Source organism: Vulpes vulpes, chromosome 3 (assembly GCF_048418805.1).
Source record: "Vulpes vulpes isolate BD-2025 chromosome 3, VulVul3, whole genome shotgun sequence".
NCBI lineage: Eukaryota > Metazoa > Chordata > Mammalia > Carnivora > Canidae > Vulpes > Vulpes vulpes.
Genome location: NC_132782.1, coordinates 95,748,446 through 95,765,160, shown reverse-complemented (window position 1 = coordinate 95,765,160; position 16,715 = coordinate 95,748,446). Strand labels below are relative to the sequence as shown.

The window sequence follows — 16,715 nt, the reverse complement described above, 5'->3', positions numbered from 1 at the left end:
CAGCTGCAGTAAAATATTTCAAACTTTAGGGAATTATGATGGATTACATGTATTAAAAGTTGGGGATTGGGTAAACAATATCTGAGTTCTTGAATTTTCCGGTTGACTCTTCCCTTACAATAGTAACAAGTTGTAGTTACATAAATTTCTTCAAGGCCATGTTTTATTCCTAATGGCTTTATATCTGAAGCATTGCTATTTCAATCAATATCCACTAATTTCACTTCAAAAATGAGTTTTGCATTTGGTGGAATTTTGGCATCAGGCTTTCTTTCCATAAGCCCATTCAGGTTCAATCTCTAGCCAAGCCTTTTCTCCTTTACTCATAGTTAAGAGTGCTTTATCCCATCCTCTGATAACTTTGCCTATTCCAACCTTAAAACTTAAAGGCTTGGCATTTTTCTTCTTCTTTGAACTGGTTTGAATATTAGTATCAAAAACAGTCCCATCCTGTAGTGTTCCTGTATATCAGCAGTGAACAACATCTCCCGTTTTGGGAAAGTTAGTTTTATCTCCTTTTTTAAGGACATAGTTTATATATTTTGGTGGACCCTCATCCAGAGTCTCTTCACATTTGGTTTCTTTGGGTTTATCTTCATTAGGCTTCACATTTTTCACCTGCTCAGACACTTTACTTATACTTTTAGTACCTTTGAAACACTTACTTTCAAATGATGGTTGTAGGCTGTAACCAAATGGTCCTTGTTAGCTGTCTGGGCCACATTTTTAATGTTTCCTAATACCTTACATTCTGCAAGAAACAAATCTGAACTGTGGTCCTATAGAAACTTGATAATGTCCTTCTTGGGTAGTCGCTCACTGCACAGCTGCTCCACGGTCCAGGCCCGCTGTGGAACAGCCACCGCCATCTTCCCTCCCACTGCCTCCCTGGTGAACTTGTCTCCAGCTGTGTGCCTCCTAGGCTGCTTTTCCAGGTGGGTATCTTGCATCTCCTCTTGATTGTCTCCCTAGCTCCTCAAACTCAATATTCCTCAAAGTAACAGCATCCCTTCCCCCTTTTATGTAGCTCTTCTGTAGAAGCTCTGCCTTCTTTGCCAGTAGACCCCCACTCTACTCAGCATCCTCAGAGTCATTGACTCCTTGCTTTTTCTTGCTCTCCTCATCAACTTAGTAGCCACATTCTGTTGCTTTCTTTGAAGCAGTGTAAATTCTCACATCCATCTCCCCTGTCCTACTGCCACCATGATTTGGTCTTCCACTGTCTGACACCTGGGCTTTTGGGTCTTTATTCTCAACCTCCTGCACTCCTCTGGGCCACCACGAGCCTGTCCACCCTAGCCTCCCTAACAACTTAACACCTACTTCTTAGCACAGCAAGGAGAGCACTGAGATGGAGTTCATCCTGCACCTATAGTCTTACTCTCCAACTGACTGACACTGGGCCGTATGTAATGCTGTTGTCTCTCTCCTTGGACTGTGTGTTTTCTGAGTTTCATTGCCACATCACACCTTCACCCATCATCCCCAATGCACGCTTCCTTGACACTTCCTTCCTTCCATCATTCTTTTATTACTAAAAGATGAGCAGGACACACATGATATATGTCCTTAAGGAGCTTCCATTCTTCCAGAGAAGACATTTCTGGAGAAGTTAAACATGACTTGCCACAAAGCAGGGCAGACATGTGGGAAAGCCACAGATTCACATCACTGAAGCAACTTAGCCATGGTAGACTCATCAAGGAAGCTTTCCAGAGGAAGTGTCACACAAAGAGGTGAGGGAAGAGTGCCCCTGGCTAGATGATGAGCATGTGCGAGGGAGCCTGACTGTGTGCCACCCACAATCACTAATAAATTATATATTTGTGTTTCTAATAGCTTTACTTGTATTAACTCATCCTGTCCTTATAACACATCTGTGTCACGTTCTGTTTTCATCCTCATCTTACATGAAGAAATAAGGGCACATGGACATTTATTTGGTAATTTGTCCAAAGTCATAGAGCTAATAAATGATGGAAGTAGGCTTGAAGCCAGGCAGCTTGGTTCTAGAACTTGTGCTTTTGACTGTTGCCTTATATGTACCTGTCTATCCTTGCCCCCAACAGCACAGGAAAATCCCCTGCCATCACCATTGCTTACGGGTATGGTTGTCCTGCTGCTTCATTTTCTCCTTTATTCCTGATAAATTTCCACATTTATGAGATTGGCTCATTTCTTACTTTGGAGCTGTTCTATATGTCAGTGATGAAGAGTGGCTCTTTTCCTCCAAAAGTATAGTTCTATGTGAAGCTTTTGAGTATTTAGTAGCAGAAACAATTACTAACAAGAAACAACAAAACAAAACCCAAAAACCCAAAACCCACCAAAACACCAGTGAGTATCTAGAATGCTTTCAGTTTCAGTAATAAAATATTGAAGAGTATCATTAAAGACCTGTTTGTTCTTTGGGCTCTGACTTCATCAGGATGTTGACTTTTAATATGTTGTTTATTACCTTATGATCATAAAGTTGCTGCTAGACTTCCAGGCATCGTAGTGGCATTCTCAATAGGAAAAAAGATGGGCCTTTTCTTCAGTAGCCTCTACCTTTTTATCCAGAATAAAATTGTTCCCAGATGTGCTCCAATAGACTTTCCTCTACATCTCATAGTAGAAACCAGGTAGGATTGCTAAATAAGATACAGATTAAATCCGAATTTCAGATCAATAGCACAGAACTTTTAAAGTATAAGTAACATTATACTGAATGTTAATCAGCTCATCTGAAATTCAAATTTCCCTGGGTGTTTGTCCCCTATCTTAATTTACTAAATCTTGCCACCCTGGAGCTTAGTCTAATTGCAAACAGGGCTGGGAAACAGAATATCTGGATTTCTGGCTTTTGTAATCCAAGATGGGCAAGAGAGAAAGAGATTGGAAAGCTTTTAGGTCATCAGCTACCCAAAGTGAAGTCATTCTGAATGTGTTTGCTCTACTGCACAGAGAATAGGTTTACATAGTATCAGAAATTTTATCAAGTTCAAAGCAGAATCAAACTATACTTTCATTTTAGAGGTTATTTTATTTTTTTAACTTTCCTTTGGGCAGGGGGAAGGTGTAGATGGTTATGAATAAAATGCCTGCCATGGGCAAAGAATTTTGATTTTGGTTTACTTTTTTTATGTTCCTCCTTGTTCCATGAAAGGAATTGAGAGGGCTAATAGAACTATATCACCACAAAAGGTGAAAATAAATGCTTAGGGCAGTGAACATAAGTTCAGCAAATTACAAAAGATGTGCATATTTTATTGTTCACACAGGTACTGGAAGCAGGCTGCAAATCTGACTCCCCCGAGTCCTCACAGGGATGGAAACATGCTCCAGTTTCCATAAAATCACAGCCAGCTTCATGATCAAGAGAGGCACAGCTCCTCCTACACGGAGACCCAAGAAGCTTCTCGTGAGCACCCTCAGTGAGCTCTCTGTGAATGCTGGAGGCTGGGTGTGTAGCTGCTGCCAGGACCCTTTCATGTGAGCCTGTCCCTGCTGTAATACCAAAATTCCAGGGGGCCTAACAGTGCAGTCCAATTCTATATCTCTGGGGCGCTTAGATTAATTCAGGAATAGAGGTTAGAAAATTTGGGGACAGTGAAAAAGGCCTGCAGAACTGATGTGCCTAAACATTGTTCCTGAAAGCTGGGCATTTTATACAAGATGCCCTGGCAGTGAGTTTAAGGTCAGAGCCCTCAGGGAAGACCTGTAGGTCAAAATGGCTGCGTGGTCCAGAGCCAAATGCTTTAAAAGCCAGCCATGTGGAGGGGCTAAGGTCTTCAAAAGAAAGTATAAGAGCTTCATTCCGAGGTAGCTGCCACAAGTATAAAATGGACCTCTCCACAACCACACACGCCCTTGAAGCCCCAGAGGACCCTTCTTCCCCTTGGTATGAAATCCGTCTCCTTCCTGTGGCTCAAAAGACCCTGGACCCTATGTGGTCTGGCCCTCCCTCACTTCTCCTACCTCATCCTGTGCCACTTTGCTCCTGCCCACAGCACTTTTTTCCTTAACCTGCTCAGACTCTGCCTCTGCGGGCCTGAGCACCTGCTCTTCCCTTTCCTTTTTTTTTTTTTTTCTCTTCCCTTTCCTGATTTAGCCTTCCCCTTAAAGCTTAGTGGGAATATCACTTCCCCAGAGAAGCTCTCCCCTATTAGCCTGTACACGTCCCCTGTTGCGATAACTTGGCACCTTTGTCTTCACAGTCCTTCCCCGAGCTTGTCATCATTCTTATGCATTCCACGAGTATTCATTGAGCACCTTCTATGTATCAGGCACTGAGAGACAGTGAAGCCGATGAACAGATAAATAAACCAATATAATTACCGTGCTAATTGAGTGCTCTGATGACTCAGTAGTCACGGTGTGAAGGATGATGTGATCCTGCCTTATCAAGGTGTTTGATTTATAGCTACTCTAGGTAAACATCCTTGGAATTCAGATTGCTGGGGAGGGGGAGATTCAGGCATTCATGAATGGTGGTCACCCCAGTAGTTATGAATATGGTCACACTTGGTATTGGTAGGGTCTTACTTAACGTTTGTCAGCTTCGAGATCCACACCAGGAGTAGGGGGCGGAGTGGGGGCGGTGGGTTAGGGCAATGCCTTCTGGGAGCAAGAGCTCCTGCAATAATGCAGGATGGTTTTTTTTTTTTTTTAAGGTTTTATTTGTTTATGAGACAGAGAGAGAGAGAGAAGGGAGAGAGAGAGAGGAGAGACACAGGCAGAGGGAGAAGCAGGCCTGAAGTGGGACTCCATCCTGGGGTCTTCAGGATCAGGCTCCGGGCTGAAGGCAGTGCTAAACCACTGAGCTACCCAGCTGCCCCAATGCAGGATGGTTTAAGTGAGGTGCCTCTCCAGGTCAGACCACAAATGGCTGTTGCACCCCTGGACAGAAGGGCAGGGAACCAGATCCAAAACCTGGCCAAGCTCTATGCAGGACAAAATCGCCTTGTTCTGTCTGCAAACAGAGAACTTGTTATAAACTCAGAGATTGGGCAATAGAGTGAACCTGGGAGAGCTCTGGGAACTCGGGTAAGGCTCATTGTTCTGATTTTAGCCACCCATTGTTTCCCAATTGTGGATGAGTTTGAGTGCTGGGAGGTCTGAACTCTCAGGGTGGATCACGCTTCCAGAGGGCAAAGGGGAGATGATTTAGAGGTAACAAGGAGATTGGGCCACCGAGGGAGTGAGAGGTAGGACTGGTCCTTGAGGAGTGAGAATCAGGGAGTGGGGCTCTTGAAATATTCCGGTGAAATCCTGCTAGGAGGAACATTGCAGGAAACCAAGCATAGGAAAAAGTCACCAAGAGCAGCAGCTTTTGCGCTGGTGTTGCTGATGCAGCAGATCACAAAAGATGGGCATAAAGTCCGCCTAAGTCTCTCTCTACAACTCATGTGTCGAGTGGGAGTGGCCATGCTTTGGCCAATGGGACGATAAGAGACAAGACAGGAGCAGCAACTAGAAGGTACTTGGACACTGGGCTTCTCCTCTTGCTGCTGGGGAACCATGTGGTGACCAAGGTGTGAATAAGCCAGCTTGCCTATGGGATGGGAAGACCACATGGAGCAGAGATGAGCTGTCCTGGAGGAGCTCCTCCCCAGACTCAGGCCCCAGCCAACATGCCAACTGATCACAGATATTCTGGAGAGTCCAGTTGAGATCAAGCAAGTCAGCCCAGACAAGAAGTGCCCCTGAGACTTGCAGAATCGTGAGCTAAATGAATGATTGTTGGTTTAAGTCAGTCTGTTTGGGGACAGTTTGTTACTGTTCAGTAGCTAACCAATACAGATGTGTGTGAGTGGCCGGGGTTAGGGTGGCAGGGAAGAAGGCAAGCGTCGGTTGATTGGTTCTTTCATTAATGATTATTCTATGCCAAGCTGTGTGCCAGGTATAAAGTTTTCACAGTGGATGCATGGTCTCTACACTCACAGAGCACCATCCAGCAGTGGTCCCTGAGAAGGAACTTGGGCATTTTGGTGTCTTTGGGCAAGTCCAGGAGGTGCTATGGGGTTGCTGGGGATGTGTCTATTTCCAAGGAGCCAAAGTATATCAACAGAGGTAGTGTATCTGTGGCCTTAAAACTCAGTGGAAAAAAAAAAAAAAACACCTCAGTGGAAGGGTGATTAGGAAGGAAAAAGGTCTCAAAAATCTCCATACAGTGGGGACAATGAAGAGAGATTGAGAAATTGTTCGAGAAACTTAGTTTCCAGATCCTCACCTCACATGATTGGCTCCCTTTCTTCACTGTTCTCCTCCTAGCTCCCAGAAGAGCGTCCTTTCCACCCCAAGTCCTGCCTGGTGTCTGCCCTGGGAATTCAAACCTGGGGGGAGGCAACACTTATAAATACTGGTTTGGGGGCACCTGGGTGTTTCAGTCGGTTAAGCATCTGCATCCAGCTCAGGTCACGACCCTGGGATCCTGGGATTGAGTCCCATGTCGGGCTTCCTGCTCCACAGGGAGCCTGCTTCTCCCTCTCCCTCTGCCTCTCATGAATAAATAAATAAAATATTTTTAAAAAAAGAAAGAAATACTGGTGTGTGCACTGAAAAAGTGAATAATAACAACGACCAAGTGGCAAATCCTTTTGTAGGTATGAGAAGGGGTCTTTGCTTCCAACAAAATTGAATGAGATACCATAGAACTGTCAGCTTGAGGGATCCCTGGGTGGCTCAGCGGTTTGGCGCCTGCCTTTGGCCCAGGGCGTGATTCTGGAGTCCTGGGATCGAGTCCCGTGTCGGGCTTCTGGCATGGAGCCTACTTCTCTCTCTTCCTGAGCCTGTGCCTGCCTCTCTCTTTCTCTCTACATCTATCATGAATAAATAAATAAATCTTTAAAAAAAACTGTCAGCTTGATTAAAACCTATTTATTTATTTAGAAAGAGTGTGCAGTGGGAGGATGGGGAGGAGCAGAGGGAGAGGGAGAAAGAATCTTAGGCAGTCTCCATTCTCAGCACAGAGTTCGACTCAGGGCTCCATCTCACAGCCCTGAGATCATGACCTGAACTGAAGTCCAAGAGTCGAACACTCAACCAACTGAGCCACTCAGGTGGCCAGATTAAAAAACATTTTTTAAAGAATAGACACTAGGTTATGTTTGGCATATAATACAATGATCAAAGAAGTATGTAGCATAACTCTAGGAAAACTCTTACAGTCCCCTTCTATTTATTTTCTGTGAAAGGTTGCTCCATGCCTACATCTATAAAAATGGAAAATGGAAATTGATGTTGAACCTTATCTGGCAGAAGTAAACTATAGTCATCTTGGGATATATGAACCCAATGAATAAATAAGTAAAATCTGTTCTATCCATTTCATTAAAAGATGCATTTCCAGGGTGCCTGGGTGGCTCAGTGGTTGAGCATCTGCCTTTGGCTCAGGTCATGATCCCAGGGTCCTGGGATCGAATCCCAAGTCAAGCTCCCTACTTAGCAGGGAGTCTGCTTCTCCCTCTGCCTCTATTCCACTCATGCTCTCTCTCCCTCTCTCTCTTTCTCTCAAATAAACAAAATCTTAAAAAAAGATACATTTCTAATAAATTTTTTTATGTTTAGTAATTAATTATCAACATTTGTAGTGCAGTTGCGTTATACAGATCCATTGTTTACTACTAATAGTTGTGATGATAACTCAATCCAGAAGGGGATAAAATGAACAGAGGCAGTGGTCACAGAAAATTTATAAAAGTATTAATTTCTCTATGTATGTGTGTATGTATCATATATGCAATATTCCATAATATATTACATATATTTAATTATTGGGGGAGAGGTATGATAGAATGATCAATAAAAATTTTTTTGCTTAATAAAATCTGGGATGGGGGTTAAGTAAAATGAAAATGGAAATTCAAGGAGTAAACAGGAACTGTATAAAATTTCCAACTGCAGGGATCCCTGGGTGGCGCAGCGGTTTGGCGCCTGCCTTTAGCCCAGGGCGCGATCCTGGAGACCCGGGATCGAATCCCACATTGGGCTCCCGGTGCATGGAGCCTGCCTCTCCCTCTGCCTGTGTCTCTGCCTCTCTCTGCCTCTCTCTCTGACTATCATTAAAAAAATAAAAATAAAAATATTAAAAATAAAATAAAATAAAATTTCCAACTGCTTAAGATGAGCTTATTTGCATATTTTAAAAATAGTTGTTGGCGGCTCCTGGGTGGCTCAGTCGGTTAAGTGTCTGCCTTCAGCTCAGCTTGTGATTCTGGGGTCCTGCGATCAAGCCTCACATCGGGCTCCCTGCTCAGAGGGGAGTCTGCTTCTCCCTCTCCCTCTGCTCCTCCCACTGCTTGGACTCTCTCAAGTAAACAAATAAAATCTAAAATCTCTTAAAATTTTTTCTAAAAAATAAAATAAAATAAATGTTGGGTATATATAAAAGTCAATATGTTATTTGCATTCCATTGCATAGCTTTGGAGGAATGACATAATGATTTTAAAACTACCATGTTTATAATATACTGGAAATTATACTCTTTGCAATTATACACACACACACACACACACACACACGTATATCCTTTAAAAAATGTACAGGAAAGTGCTCATGCTCCATACACTACACTTTACCTTGCTTTTTCACTTAGTAAAACATTTATAGTTTCATTTAATAAAAAATGTAGTAGTCGAAACACCTGGGTGGCTCAGTGGTTGAGCATCTGCCTTTGGTTCAGTTCAGGGCGTGATCCTGCGGTCCCAGACTTGAGTCTCGCATCAGGGTCCCCATGGGGAGGCTTCTGCCTATGTCTCTGCCTCTCTCTTTGTCTCTCATGAATAAATGAATAAAATATTTTTAATAATGTAGTAGTCTTTCTATATGAGTGCATATGGATTTATCTCATTTGTATCAATTGTCTGGAATTTCTTGGTTTAGATGAAGTAGCAGAAAGTATTTAACTGTTGGTGGTCATTTCAGTAGTTTCTAGTTTTTTTTGCTTCTTCATTTTAAAAAATATTTTATTTATATATTCATGAGTGACACACAGAGAGAGGCAGAGACACAGGCAGAGGGAGAAGCAGGCCCCATGCAGGGAGCCTGATGTGGGACTCGATCCCAGCACCCCGGGATCACACCCTGAGCCAAAGGCAGACATCAACCGCTGAGCCACCCAGGCGCCCCTGCCTTTTTAAAAAGTTTTTTAATTTTTTTTTTTTTTTTATTTATGATAGTCACACACAGAGAGAATGAGAGACAGAGACACAGGCAGAGGGAGAAGCAGGCTCCATGCACCGGGAGCCCGACATGGGATTCGATCCCGGGTCTCCAGGATCGCGCCCTGGGCCAAAGGCAGGTGCTAAACCTCTGCGCCACCCAGGGATCCCTTAAAAAGTTTTTTAATTACACTTTTTATTTTGAGATAAGTGCAAGTTCACACACAGTTCTCAGAAAAGTATAGTGTGATCTGGTGTTCCTTTACCCAGTTTCCTCCAAGGTGACATCTCACAAATACAGTACATTATCACACCCAGGATATTGACATTGATACAACCAAGATACAGAGTATTTCCATCACCACAAAGACCCCTGGTGGAGGCTTTCTTTTACAGCACACCCATTCCCTTCCACCCCCACCTCCTCTTGAAACCTTGACACTCAGTTTTTCTCCATTTCTATAATTTGTCATTTTAAGAATTTTTTTAATTAATTTTTATTGGTGTTCAATTTACCAACATACAGAAAAACACCCAGTGCTCATCCCGTCAAGTGTCCACCTCAGTGCCCGTCACCCATTCCCCTCCAACACCCGCCCTCCTACCCTTCCACCACCCCTAGTTCGTTTCCCCGAGTTAGGAGTCTTTATGTTCTGTCTCCCTTCCTGATATTTCCCAACATTTCTTCTCCCTTCCTTTATATTCCCTTTCACTATTATTCATATTCCCCAAATGAATGAGAACATACACTGTTTGTCCTTTTCCGATTGACTTATTTCACTCAGCATAATACCCTCCAGTTCCATCCACGTTGAAGCAAATGGTGGGTATTTGTCGTTTCTAATTGCTGAGTAATATTCCATTGTATACATAAACCACATCTTCTTTATCCATTCATCTTTCGATGGACACCGAGGCTCCTTCCACAGTTTGGCTATTGTGGCCATTGCTGATAGAAACATCGGGGTGCAGGTGTCCCGGCGTTTCATTGCATCTGAATCTTTGGGGTAAATCCCCAACAATGCAATTGCTGGGTCGTAGGGCAGGTCTATTTTTAACTCTTTGAGGAACCTCCACACAGTTTTCCAGAGTGGCTGCACCAGTTCACATTCCCACCAACAGTGTAAGAGGGTTCCCTTTTCTCTGCATCCTCTCCAACATTTGTTTCCTGCCTTGTTAATTTTCCCCATTCTCACTGGTGTGAGGTGGTATCTCATTGTGGTTTTGATTTGTATTTCCCTGATGGCAAGTGATGCAGAGCATTTTCTCATGTGCTTGTTGGCCATGTCCATGTCTTCCTCTGTGAGATTTCTCTTCATGTCTTTTGCCCATTTCATGATTGGATTGTTTGTTTCTTTGGTGTTGAGTTTAATAAGTTCTTTATAGATCTTGGAAACTAGCCCTTTATCTGATATGTCATTTGCAAATATCTTCTCCCAATCTGTAGGTTGTCTTTTAGTTTTGTTGACTGTATCCTTTGCTGTGCAAAAGCTTCTTATCTTGATGAAGTCCCAATAGTTCATTTTTGCTTTTGTTTCTTTTGCCTTTGTGGATGTATCTTGCAAGAAATTACTGTGGCCGAGTTCAAAAAGGGTGTTGCCTGCGTTCTCCTCTAGGATTTTGATGGAATCTTGTCTCACATTTAGATCTCTCATCCATTTTGAGTTTATCTTTGTGTATGGTGAAAGAGAGTGGTCCAGTTTCATTCTTCTGCATGTGGATGTCCAATTTTCCCAGCACCATTTATTGAAGAGACTGTCCTTTTTCCAGTGGATAGTCTTTCCTCCTTTATCGAATATTAGTTGACCATACATTTCAGGGTCCACTTCTGGGTTCTCTATTCTGTTCCATTGATCTATGTGTCTGTTTTTGTGCCAGTACCACACTGTCTTGATGACCACAGCTTTGTAGTACAACCTGAAATCTGGCATTGTGATGCCCCCAGCTATGGTTTTCTTTTTTAAAATTCTCCTGGCTATTCGGGGTCTTTTCTGATTCCACACAAATCTTAAAATAATTTGTTCTAACTCTCTGAAGAAAGTCCATGGTATTTTGATAGGGATTGCATTAAACGCATTTTAAGAATTTTTAAAAAGATTTTATTTATTTATTCATGAGAGACAGAGAGAGAGAGAGAGGCAGAGACACAGGCAGAGGGAGAAGCGGGCTCCATGCACCAGGAGCCTGATGTGGGATTCGACCCCAGGTCTCCAGGATCGCGCCCTGGGTCAAAGGCAGGCACCAAACCACTGCGCCACCCAGGGATCCCTGACATGTGGGTTTTTAAAACTGTTTTCCAGTTGGTGATACGCCGCTACACATTCTGACCAGCAGTTGTAGGAGTGATCCCATTTCTCCACACTCTTGTCAGCATTTGGGGTTGTCACACTTTATCTTAAACTTTTGCCATCTTGGTAGCTACAAAGGGAGGTCTTGTCAAGGTTTGAATTTGCATTTCCCTCATGCCTAATGCTGTTCAAGGGCTTTTCATGGGCTTATTTGCCATCTGTGTATCCTCTTGGGTGGATTGTTTCTTTGTGTCTCTTGCCCATTTTCTAACTGGATTTTGTTTTTGTTTTTAAAGATTTTATTTATTTATTCATGAAAGACGCACAGAGAGGCACACAGAGACATGGGCAGAGGGAAAAGCAGGCTCCAAGCAGGGAGCCCAATACGGGACTCAATCCCAGGACCCCAGGATCACCCTCTGAGCCAATGCAGATGCTAAACCACTGAGCCACCCAGATGCCCTCTAAACTGGATTTTGTGTTGTTATTTTGGCTTTGGGGTTTTTTTATTTTGTTTTTTTCTTACTATTGACTTTTAAGAATTTTTTTTTAAAATATACTCTAGACACTGGCCCTTTGTCAGACTTGTGATTTGAAAATATTTTCCCATGGGATGAAGCTGGTCATGTCATCCTCTTAACAGAATTTTCTGAAGAGCAAAAAAATATTTTTTAGATAAAGTTCAATTTACTAATTTTTACTTTCATGGATCCTACTATTGGTACCAAATCTATGAACTCTTTAGCTTGCCTAGTTCTAAGTCCTGAAGTTATTCTCCTTTTTTTCCCCCAGAATTTACACATACATTTACGATCCATTTTGAATTCATTATTTTATGAGATGTGAGACTTTGGTTGAGGTTCTTCTTCTTTTTTTAATTTTTATTTCTTTATTTTGCCTGTGGATGTCTAATTACGTCACCATAAATTGTTGGAAAGGCTTTTTCCTTTGGATTGCTTTTGCAGGTTTGTCAGATTGTCAGTGGTTTTCTGTACATGGTATGGGTTTTGTGTCCTGCTTGGGAAGATCATCCCCATTTCAATAGTAAGAACCCTTATTCCTTTACATTTTTTACATCTAAATTTTTGCTCTATCTGAAAGTGATTATCTTTTTTGTAGGAAAGAGATAAATGATCTAGTTTTATTTTCCCAAAGGTAACTCATTGTCCCCACTCTCCTTGTACTCCCACCCATTGGAAACTTCACTTTTATCATCAACTAAATTCCTAAAATATTTGTGGCTATTCCTAGGCTTTTTATTTAGTACCAGTGGCTTGTCTGTTTCTTCTCCATTTCTAAACTATTTAATCTATTTTAATTATTGTTATTTGGTACCTGGTGGAGCCAGTTCCCTCTACTTCTATTTCTTTCCTGGATATTCTCACTGTGCCTTTTCCTTAGCAAATTCATTGGCAGGTTTGGTTAGCTATTCCCCAAATATTCATTCCCGCCTCCTACAGCATTGGTAAGATGGGGGTGGGGAAGCTGCTGGCCAGCTTCAGACTACACTTCCCAGCTCCTCTTTGCCTCTAAGATTTGGCCAGTGTGACTAGTTCTCAGCCACAGGATATGAGTGGAGACAATAGGGGTCATGTTGCCCTCAATGTGGCTAAGAAGTGGGTCTCGTTCTGGACCTTTCCTGTTCTCCTTTTCTGACCACCTTGGAAGCCTAAAATTTCTTTCTTTCTTTCTTTTTTTTTAAATATTTTTTTTCTTTATTTATTTATGATAGTCACACACAGAGAGAGAGGCAGAGACACAGGCAGAGGGAGAAGCAGGCTCCAAGCAGGGAGCCTGATATGGGACTTGATCTCAGGACTCCAGGATCATGCCCTGGACTGAAGGCAGGCGCTAAATACACCGAGCCACCCTGGGATCCCCTATTTTAATGTATTTAACATCACTTTACTGAGTTCTCCCGAACTCCTGGTGTCTTACTTACATTGGCATTAAATTCATAACTCAAAGGGAACTAATGTCATTACAATATGGAACACTGGGCAGCCCTGGTGGCTTAGCAGTTTAGCACCGCCTTCAGCCCAGGGCCTGATCCTGGAGACCTGGGATCAAGTCCCGCATTGGGCTCCCTGCATGGAGCTTGCTTCTCCCTCTGCCTGTGTTCTGCCCCTCCCCTCTCTCTCATAAATAAATAAAATCTTTAAAAACAACAACAAAACAATATGGAACACAATGCCTTTGTATATATCATTAGGCTCTTTTATGACCACCAGTAGAGTTTATTTATTTATTTATTTATTTATTTATTTATTTATTTATTTAAAATTTTATTTATTTACTTGAGAGCACAAGTGGGGAGGAGAGGGAGTGGGAGAGGGAGAAGCAGACTCTTCACTGAGCAGGGAGCCTGATGCGGGGCTCATCCCAGGACTCTGGGGATTATGACCTGGGCTGAAGGCAGATGCTTAACCATCTGAGCCACCCAGGCACCCCTACCAGTAAAATTTAAAACAGATCTTTTATATCATTCGAAGATAGTGACAATGTAATAGTGACCATATTTCAGGAATATCAATGTCCAGTCATACTTGGCATATGTATTTAATTTTACCTGAATGGAATCATATGACACATGCTGTTTTATTTATTTATATATATATTTTAAAGATTTTATTTATTTATTCATGAGAGACACAAAGAGAGAGGTAGAGACAGAGACAGAGGGAGAAGCAGGCTCCATGCAGGGAGCCCGATACAGGACTTGATCCCAGATCCTGGGATCATGCCCTGAGCCAAAGGCAGATGCTCAACCACTCAGGCATCCCAACACATGCTGTTTTAGACACTACATTGTTTATTTGAGAGAGAGAGAGAGAGAGAGAGAGAGAGAGAGAGAACACAAGCAGAGGGAGGGGCAGAGGGAAAGAGCGAATCTCAAGCAGATTCTGTTGCTGAGCACAGAGCTCCAGGCAGGGCTCGATCCCATGACCCTGAGATCATGACCTGAGCCGAAATCAAGAGTTGAAGGCCCAGAAGACTGAGCCATCCAGGTGCCCCTAGAAACCACATCTTTATTCCAAAATTGGTACAATACTACATAGAGATCTATATACAGAAACTGACATTTTTTTTTAAGTGCCAGATAGTTAACATTTTCGACTCTGTAGATCAAGAGGATATTATAGAGGTCTTTAATAAACATTTAAAATGTAAAAACCGGGATCCCTGGGTGGCGCAGCGGTTTGGCGCCTGCCTTTGGCCCAGGGCGCGATCCTGGAGACCCGGGATCGAATCCCACATCGGGCTCCTGGCGCATGGAGCCTGCTTTCTCCCTCTGCCTGTGTCTCTGCCTCTCTCTCTCTCTCTGTGACTATCATAAATAAATAAAAAAAAAAAAAAAAAAAAAATTAAAAAAAAATAAATAAATAAATAAAATGTAAAAACCTTCTTAGCTTTTAGTCAATAAAATAATAGGCAATCAGCCAGAGCTGGCCCTTAGGCCATGGTTTGCCAGCCTCTAGTACACATCATCATTTAGAACAACCACTTACTTAAGTAGTCTTCTGTTAATGGACATTTATATGGCTTCCATATTAATTTGCTATTAAAAATACTGTGGCAGTCAACATTGTGGGTAAATCGTTTCATACTATCTATTTATCCCCATAAGGTAAATTCCTAGAAATAGGCCTGATAGGTCAGAGCAGAGCATATAATATTTTACTCTGTGATATGTGTTGTCAAAATATTCTCATTTATATTTACATTCTCATCAGTTATGTACAAGAGAGCCTGTTTTACCACATACTTTTCAACACTGGATATTATCAAACCTCTAATTTATCAGTCTAGTCAGTAAAGAAAAAGTGATGTCTCACTGATATTCTTACACTTAAGATGACTGTCTTTTCACATATTATTGTGAATTTTTTATTTACAAATTCCGTTTGTGCTTTTTGACCACTTTTCTCTGATTTTTTTCACATTGCTTTGTAAGAACTGTACATAGTAGAGAGAGTAACACTTTATCCTTGTGTGCAATATTTTTCCCCCAGTTTTTCATTTTTCTTGTTCCTGGTAATCATTTTTCCTTTCTGTCTTAGAAGTTCCATATTTGGGCAGCCCTGGTGGCTTAGCGGCTTAGCACCGCCTTCAGCCCAAGGCGTGATCCTAGATACCTGGGATCGAGTCCCACGTCGGGCTCCCTGCATGGAGCCTGCCTCTGCCTGTGTCTGCATGGAGCCTGCCTCTGCCTGTGTCTAAGCCTCTCTCTCTGTGTCTCTCATGAATAAATAAAATCTTAAAAAAAAAAAAAAAGAAGTTCCATATTTTATCTGGTTAGGTCAATAGACCCTTTTATTATATAATAGGTGTCTCATATGTGTGTCATGCCTTTCCCCTTTTATGATTATGAAAGGTTTTGCCTGTGTTCTATTTTAGTACTTTTTATAGTCTTTCTTTTACATTTTAACCTTAGGTTTTTTTAGAATTTATCTTTAGGTACAGAATGAAGCAGAAATTCACCTTTTTTTTTTTTTTTAAATAAGATTAGCCAGTTTTCCTAATGCTATTTAGACATCTTTAATCCATGATTTTGAACTCCAATATAAATTTCCATATATTTGAGCCTAAAATAAAACCTTTGAATTTGAGCCTCACTAAAAAAACCTCACCAGCTATCAAGGAACCGAGTATTTTGATTCTAGCAAATTGTCTACTCCTGGCCTTAAAAAACAAGGTATGCTTTATCTTTAACTTGAAATTTTTTTTATCTGATAACAATCTGTATATCAAAGATAAAATTCTTATTTGGGTTGATAGAAGTGTTTGTGTTTCTCCTGAGCAGAAGGACAGAATTATTTACAATTGAGAAATACAGCTACACTAGTGCTGGATGTTTGTACTTTGTACGTATGTGTGACCATGATGACAGACATAAAATAATTTGCACAATGAGTTGCCAAACCTGAAGAGTTAAAAAAAAATCTCAAGATGACATTTCATCAAGGTTAAAGAATAAAAAAGGCACCAATTTGGATGCAGTCTGGGCAGAATTCCAGCTCCAGAGTTCACAGGTGTGGGGTCCTGAGCACAGCACTTGCCCTCTGTGAGCCTCAACTCTCTCTTCTGTAAAATGGGTTAATAATTAGAACACCTGCCTCACAGTTTTATTGTTGGGACTCAAGGAAGTAGGCAGGAATCCACTGTACCTGGGGTTAACCATTGCTGTCCAAGGGCTCTGACACCTGTGGGTTTTTTTCTTTTTTAAGAATTTATTTATTTATTCATGAGAGACACAGGGAGAGAGAGGCAGAGACATAGGCA

The 16,715-nt window shown here is 41.9% G+C and overlaps 1 pseudogene; it reads right to left on the bottom strand.

The window, feature by feature from the left end:
• Positions 1-200: 200 nt before the first annotated feature.
• On the bottom strand, positions 201-869 carry LOC112929371 (peptidyl-prolyl cis-trans isomerase FKBP3 pseudogene; annotated as a pseudogene).
• Between the last annotated feature and the right edge of the window lie 15,846 nt (positions 870-16,715).